The sequence below is a fragment of the Convolutriloba macropyga genome, chromosome 2 (genome assembly GCF_964194025.1).
Source record: "Convolutriloba macropyga chromosome 2, txConMacr16.3, whole genome shotgun sequence".
NCBI lineage: Eukaryota > Metazoa > Xenacoelomorpha > Acoela > Convolutidae > Convolutriloba > Convolutriloba macropyga.
In genome coordinates this window covers 79,602,887-79,609,108 of record NC_134469.1, presented here as the reverse complement: position 1 = coordinate 79,609,108, position 6,222 = coordinate 79,602,887, and the positions used below count along the sequence as shown (strand labels likewise).

The 6,222-nt window shown below is 40.7% G+C and overlaps 1 protein-coding gene across 2 annotated transcripts in view; it reads right to left on the bottom strand.

Moving 5' to 3' along the window:
- LOC142334762 (uncharacterized) overlaps positions 1–6,222 on the bottom strand; it is a 603,346-nt gene that overhangs the window by 389,143 nt on the left and 207,981 nt on the right. The gene's annotated exons all lie outside the window — the stretch shown is intronic.

Below are 6,222 nucleotides of genomic sequence, written 5' to 3'. Positions count from 1 at the left end.
GATTATTTGCACCCCCCCCCCCCCCCAGATGCACGTGCAAAACTTATACATGATGATTTATTATGTAATAATGACGCGTGATTTGTAACGGGGGCACAAACAAAAAGATCCGATAAAAATGATAAGTAAGATTCTATATTAGAAGATCAATCCGCCATTATTGAATGACAACGGAGGAGATTCAATTTATGAGCCCGAGTTTTGAGGTGACTTCTGAAGAGACATTCAAATATTTTAAAACTCGCATTTTGCAAGTCCATTTCGTTTTAACTTTTCACACCAAATTGCAACTCCTGTCATCGGAAAACCTAATATTGAAAAGTTTCGGCCTTAAAAAAACTTGCACGTGCGCGTTTTAACTAGCAACTCAAAATTAGGATCTTTTCCGTGTCTCCCCCCAAGCTTAGAGGGTGCATATTAGTCGCAAACCCCAAAGCGCACGTGCCATACATTTTTAGATAATACTCGCGTGTTTTGTACCCGAGGGTGCATAACGTACAGGGGAGGGGGAAGGGGTCAAGAGGGCGGAAAAGATCGCAAAATCCATATTGTGGTTTTCGCACTCATTGTGTTGGTTTATGGTTGCACAGATATATTTAAATTAGTATTTCGGAGTATATAAATCATTTTAGTTTATGCATTATTTTTTTCTTAATGACACATTCAGTTTTCGTCATATTACATACTGGATCACTCATTTGAAATTTCACTATTCATCAGTTTTTACCACGTAAACGCCAATATTTGACTGCAGGAGAATGATTTGAGCGCATTCTATTCTACTATTTGGCACTAGATAGAAATCTATTCCGTAAAATTTCTGATGAACCAGAGACTCAAATCGAATTTAAAGCTAACATTCTTTAGCTGTATTCAATCCCTCCCTGACCATTAAGGCAGACACGTTGTGGGCTCCTTTTACAGCCTTAAAGTATAAAGAGCTAGGGCCACTTATTTCTGCGCGCGAAGTAGAATTACCTATATCTCTTAGACTAACCGACTCTGTAAAACACTGAGAGTAAACTTCTATTATTACGGTGGTTAAGAAGTATAGCACCGGAGTCAATGGTACACACATGGTGTATCTAACTAAAAGACTGACTACAGTTAGTTCAGTTCTCTCTATATAAAAGAAAATAGTGTCTTCTCAGTCTCTGATTGGTTGGAGGTGTACATTCAATATTTCCACTGCTACATCCATCCGAGGTTGAGAGCTTCAAATCCGAATTTGTAAGTGAAGTAGTAACTAGTGTCGTCAGTGAAGAGGTTCGTCTTGATTGTAGAAACAGTAAGGGTGCCAGTTACAGGGTGTGCTGGCCAGTAACGTCAGTCCTGTGAAGATTATGCCCAACTGCTCTCACTGTCTTGTAGTGTGGACTTATTCCCAGTTGGAGGATCGCTTGTAGTCCGTAGTCTCTGTCTGGTTTGCACGAGGAGATTTCTGTTTATCTCCACCAGGTACAAAGTTTGAACCAGTCGGATTTACCAGCTTACCTTCTGGTGGAAATCCATCATTTAGCTACTGTGTGAGCTACTTTCCCTATTAAATCTATTGGTTAAATTTAATACCTTCTTTCGTAAGTCCCGACCGGGAGGAAGAAGAAAAGAACTGATCCTAATCTTCAGTTTTGTGAAAAAAAGAGAAGAATATGAAGATATAATTTTTAGAAAGAAGAAATTAAAGACAGTAAGAAAGTAAGAGAAAGGAAAAGAGTTTCAGGTGAGTTTTGACAACAGTGAGTCTTTTTTGTGGGTCTTTGAGCCCAAGGTGTTGCTGTAGGTCTGCAGCCTACGTCCTATATTCGAACTCGAAGTCCGGAGCTCGATTCTCTGGATCACGGAAGAAGGCGAGGAATTCCGGATCACGTGCCAGACAAGCAGCAAGGGTACGAGGATACATATCAACGTTACAGTGTGGTTGTAACGCAAGGAGGTGATTGAAGATCTGTGTTTCTTCTTGTGATGGTTGCCGATTGTCTAGTTATCGACCATCCAGTCCCTGTAGAGGAGGTTGAAAGTTTGGCCATAGGCACACTTCGTGGCGCCTCCTTCTACACATTGTAGATACTCGATCGGGACGAGAATGGGGCGATTATTCTTGGCATAGAGTGGAGAAAAGATGAAGTAATTCTTGATAGGATCAAAATTACGGAGGGTGCCTTCACAATAGTTGGGTTGGATGATGTAACTATAATTCATGTAGTAGGGTAGAGTCAGTTTTGTATTAGCGTACTGAAGACGCGAATTCATGTGGATAATCGGATTAGTGTGCTGAAGGTGATGTTGCACAAATAAGTAGTTGTGCATCGTGTGAAGCATCTTCACTCGATTTACTTTATGGGTAGTGTTGTTTACATCCATCTGTGAGGGATGCAAAAAACCGAATTGCAAGTAAAAAGGGTCGTATTTAGCATAGATTTTGTAGGGTGCAGTGTCGGGAGTGAAAAAAGTATTGAAGTAGTCGTTTGGGCGATCTGCAAGTGCAAAATACAGATGCCAAAAACGTTCCGTTAAGCGAGGGTATAGGGGAAAGTGTAGACATTCGAGTGGGAAATCTTTGTCCCGTCGTTCTTGATCATATTCGTTCTCCAATTGTCCAAGAGAAAAAGAACTGGCTGTAGGCTTCAGTGTGTGTTGAGGCGGGGTGGAAATGTAATTGAACCTCTCGGGCACTTGTATACCCTGTATGGTATTAATGCCGAGAGAGTTTGTAAATTCATGAAATCGGAAATTTGGTCCTTGTGACCGGTGTGGAATTCCGTGTGTTGGTGCAAAAAGCTTAGGTCTCCCGTGAGAAAATGAGGGCTGTTGGCCTCGTGAAGGGCTCGCTGTATGGCGGGCAGGCGACTGTGAAGCCTGTATTGGTGAGGAACGAACGGGGTATATTTCGTGCGCTGTAGCTTGTGGACGCCTTCTAGGTGAGGGGTCAGTGCACGGTTAGTTGTCCGTCGACGTTGGTCAATCGTAGTGGGTGGCTGAGGGAAAGGCTGTTGTGGCCTGAGAGGTGGTATGGTCGGGCCGTACCGCAGTGAGGGTACCGGTGGGCGTTTTGTAAGCGGTATTGGCATTACAGTCGGCGGGTAGACCAGCGTCTGTGATCTCGTCGTGCTCCACAGATCCTAACGGACTACGCCCAATTAGGGACGACTGTTTCTGGCGTTGACTGGCCGGACTGCTCCGCTGTGGCTGCTTCATCAGCCCAACAGGGAATGCGCGTAGGCTGGGGTGGTGGTTGTGATGTGGATACTGCTGTGTGTGCAGTAGAGAAGAATTGAGGTTGGTTCCCTGGCTGGTTCCCTTGATGAGCAGCTCTTGTGACGAGCTTTGTGGTCCTGTAGGAACTGAGGGTGAGCTCGTGTCACTGTCTATGTACAGGTGAAGTTCACCTGAACTCGAGGAAGAGGTGGCGGGTGAAGGCAGTGGGTTAAAGGCGAGTACTTGGAAGATTAAGAAAAAGCTCTTTTATGTTAAAGGCGAGTACTTGGAAGATTAAGAAAAAGCTCTTTTATTTCCTGATAGTCAGGATCTTTGTCAATAGAGTCTCGTGAAAGAGACACTCCACGTGAGCGTTTACGCTTATTAGGTTGAAAAGTGTGTAGGTGTCGTGATATAAAATCTTGTTTCGTGCGAGAGCCAATTGGTGTATCATAGCATTGATATATAGAAGCTGGTAAAGTGGAAGTGTGTCGTTTATTTGAATTATTGTGTACAGGAGAAGAGAATTTATTATAGAAATTTTCAAACTTTTTGTGTAATAAATTCAATTCATGTTGAGAGTGTGGAGTGCAACTGTCGATTGAAGGTCTACGCTGTTTTTTAGGTGATGTTTGTTTATATTGTGTGGAACCGGATTGTAGCACATGAAATAATGTTTTCGAAAATACTCCAAAAAAATCCGGAGGTTATAATTTTAGCCAATGTGATATTGGGTCTTAAATGTGATTTTATATTATAGTGTTAAATGCAAAGTTAAAAAATACAGGCACTGTAAAAAATTAAAAACAGTCCATATTATGGCTATTTCTTTTAATACGTACCAAGGGTATCCAAAGATTCCTATGAGGGATTCTTTTAATTAGTTGCCATTAATCAAGTCACGCCAATCAAGTCGGCGGAGGGTCAATTCATTGCCGTTAATAAAGAGTTTGTTAAAGTAATCATTATATTCGGTGCGTAATTGTGAGAATTGTGCTTGTAGCTGTGCTTGTTTTGCAAGATCTGCAAAATTTACTGCTCGTGCTACTTCAATTTTTTCAGCCGCGTCATAGACCAATCTTATCTATTGACTTAGTCCAGTCGTGTTGACTGTATAATCAAATAGTTGCGCGATAAAATCAGCGTAGGCGAAGCGGTTTTCAACTTCGTCAGGCGTTAAATTTTTAACGGGGTTTCGCGCCTTAATTGGATAGGGTGTTAAGCGATATGTGTCATCGCCGTCTGCGTCGAGTGAGTTTTGGTGATCTAAATTTTCGGATTTACATGGTGCTTTAATAGACCAGGGGAAGGTCTTTCGGTTGACTTGGTCTACAAATTGTAATTTGTTTTGGTAGTATATTGGAATACGTTCAAAGCATTGATTTTCTAATGCATAAAGGGGCGATTAAACGACTTTACATTGAAAGAGTGAGATTACATAGAGAGTTTTTAGAAAGAGTTTTTTTTATAAACATTTAAGCTTGTTTGATCAATTTCGAGCAAGATTTGATTGAACATGTAATCGAGTTTTGCATCGATCTGAACATTAGGGTGAACTGCACCAAACCAATTTTGTTTTCTGAATAACTCATATTTTTTGATTTGTGGTATAATTGTGATTCTTGTGGAATGACACATCCATCACGGATATTTGCTTTTGTGTAAGGTGTTAAAGAGGGTGGTCCTTCAGGGACTGTTACGTGTGTGTCATCAAAGTCAAGTGACGGTTTTCCCTAGATAAAATTAAAATCTTCTCGGTATTGTATAGAAATGTCCTGATATTGAGTGGCATAATATGGGCGATTTTCATTACATTTATAGAGAGGTTTTGTGAGTACCTCAAACGTGAAAGTGCAGATTCATCATAAAGGTGCTTCCGAAAACGATTAGAATACATGTGTGGCATGTGTTTGTGGCCGGAATTAGCTTCATTGTTTTCTAGTGTTTCAATGAAGTATCTTTTTGAAATTTAATCATACGTGCGTGTGATCTTCCAACATCAAAAAAACGACTGTGTGTTCGGGTTCCCAATTTACTATGGCTTTACTAGTGTGATTTGGAGGACAGTGACCTCATTCTAAGTCCCATTTAATGCAAACTTTCCCATAGTACATGTGTTCTGAGGCTGAACATCAAAGTGAGGGTGATGTTAATTAATTGAAGTGACCATCTTAGTGTGTGGATGACATGATATTTGTGTTCTGAATCTTTACCGGGACAGTTAGCCCAGGGATTATCTGTGGCATTAGGAATCCAATTATGATCGAGTGGGTTATAGACTATGCTTCCGTGTTGGAAGGCAAAAGGTCTATAACGGTCAAGGCGAAAACGGCCTTGTTTTTCTTCTATATTAGCTTGCCACCGGGGGTCGTCTAGTTCATCGAATTGTATCATTTGAGGGCGATAATGGTGTTTACTTATGAGACCAACGCGTCCAAGTTCACTCCGAGCTTCAATTTCTGTGGGAAAGAAAGGTCGTTCCATATTATTAACATACCAATTATCGTGATCAAACCGAAAGCCACTTTTGAGTGCTATTTTGTGACAAAAATTTTCCTTGTGGCGTGTTTAGCGTGTATGGCGTAAGCGCGTACTTTCAGTGTTCGAGTTTGTGAAAGATTTGTACTTGAGTGGGGAGGATTTTCAAATTGGCTGGCTGAATTTTACATTCGCCAATTTTATTGAGCTTATAATACTGCATATTTGTGTTATGCTTTGGGGAACAATCTTAGTGTGTGACGACAAGATCTTGTATGCCTGTTTTGGGCGTGGAAATGTTATGTTGGTCAATTTTAATCGTTTTTTTTATTGGAAATGGACATGAAAAAAAATAAATTAGGCAATATGAAAATTAAATTTTTAGTGGACAGAAAGTCCAGAGTGTGGATTATAGAAGACAAAATATCCTGCAGTGTTTTTCGTGTATCCATCAAATTTTTAGTGTATTTCTTGACAAATAAAGGATGATGGGTAACTGTTAACTCTAAAGATAGGTGGTGTTGCAGCTTGTGGGTGAAAAATAAGATT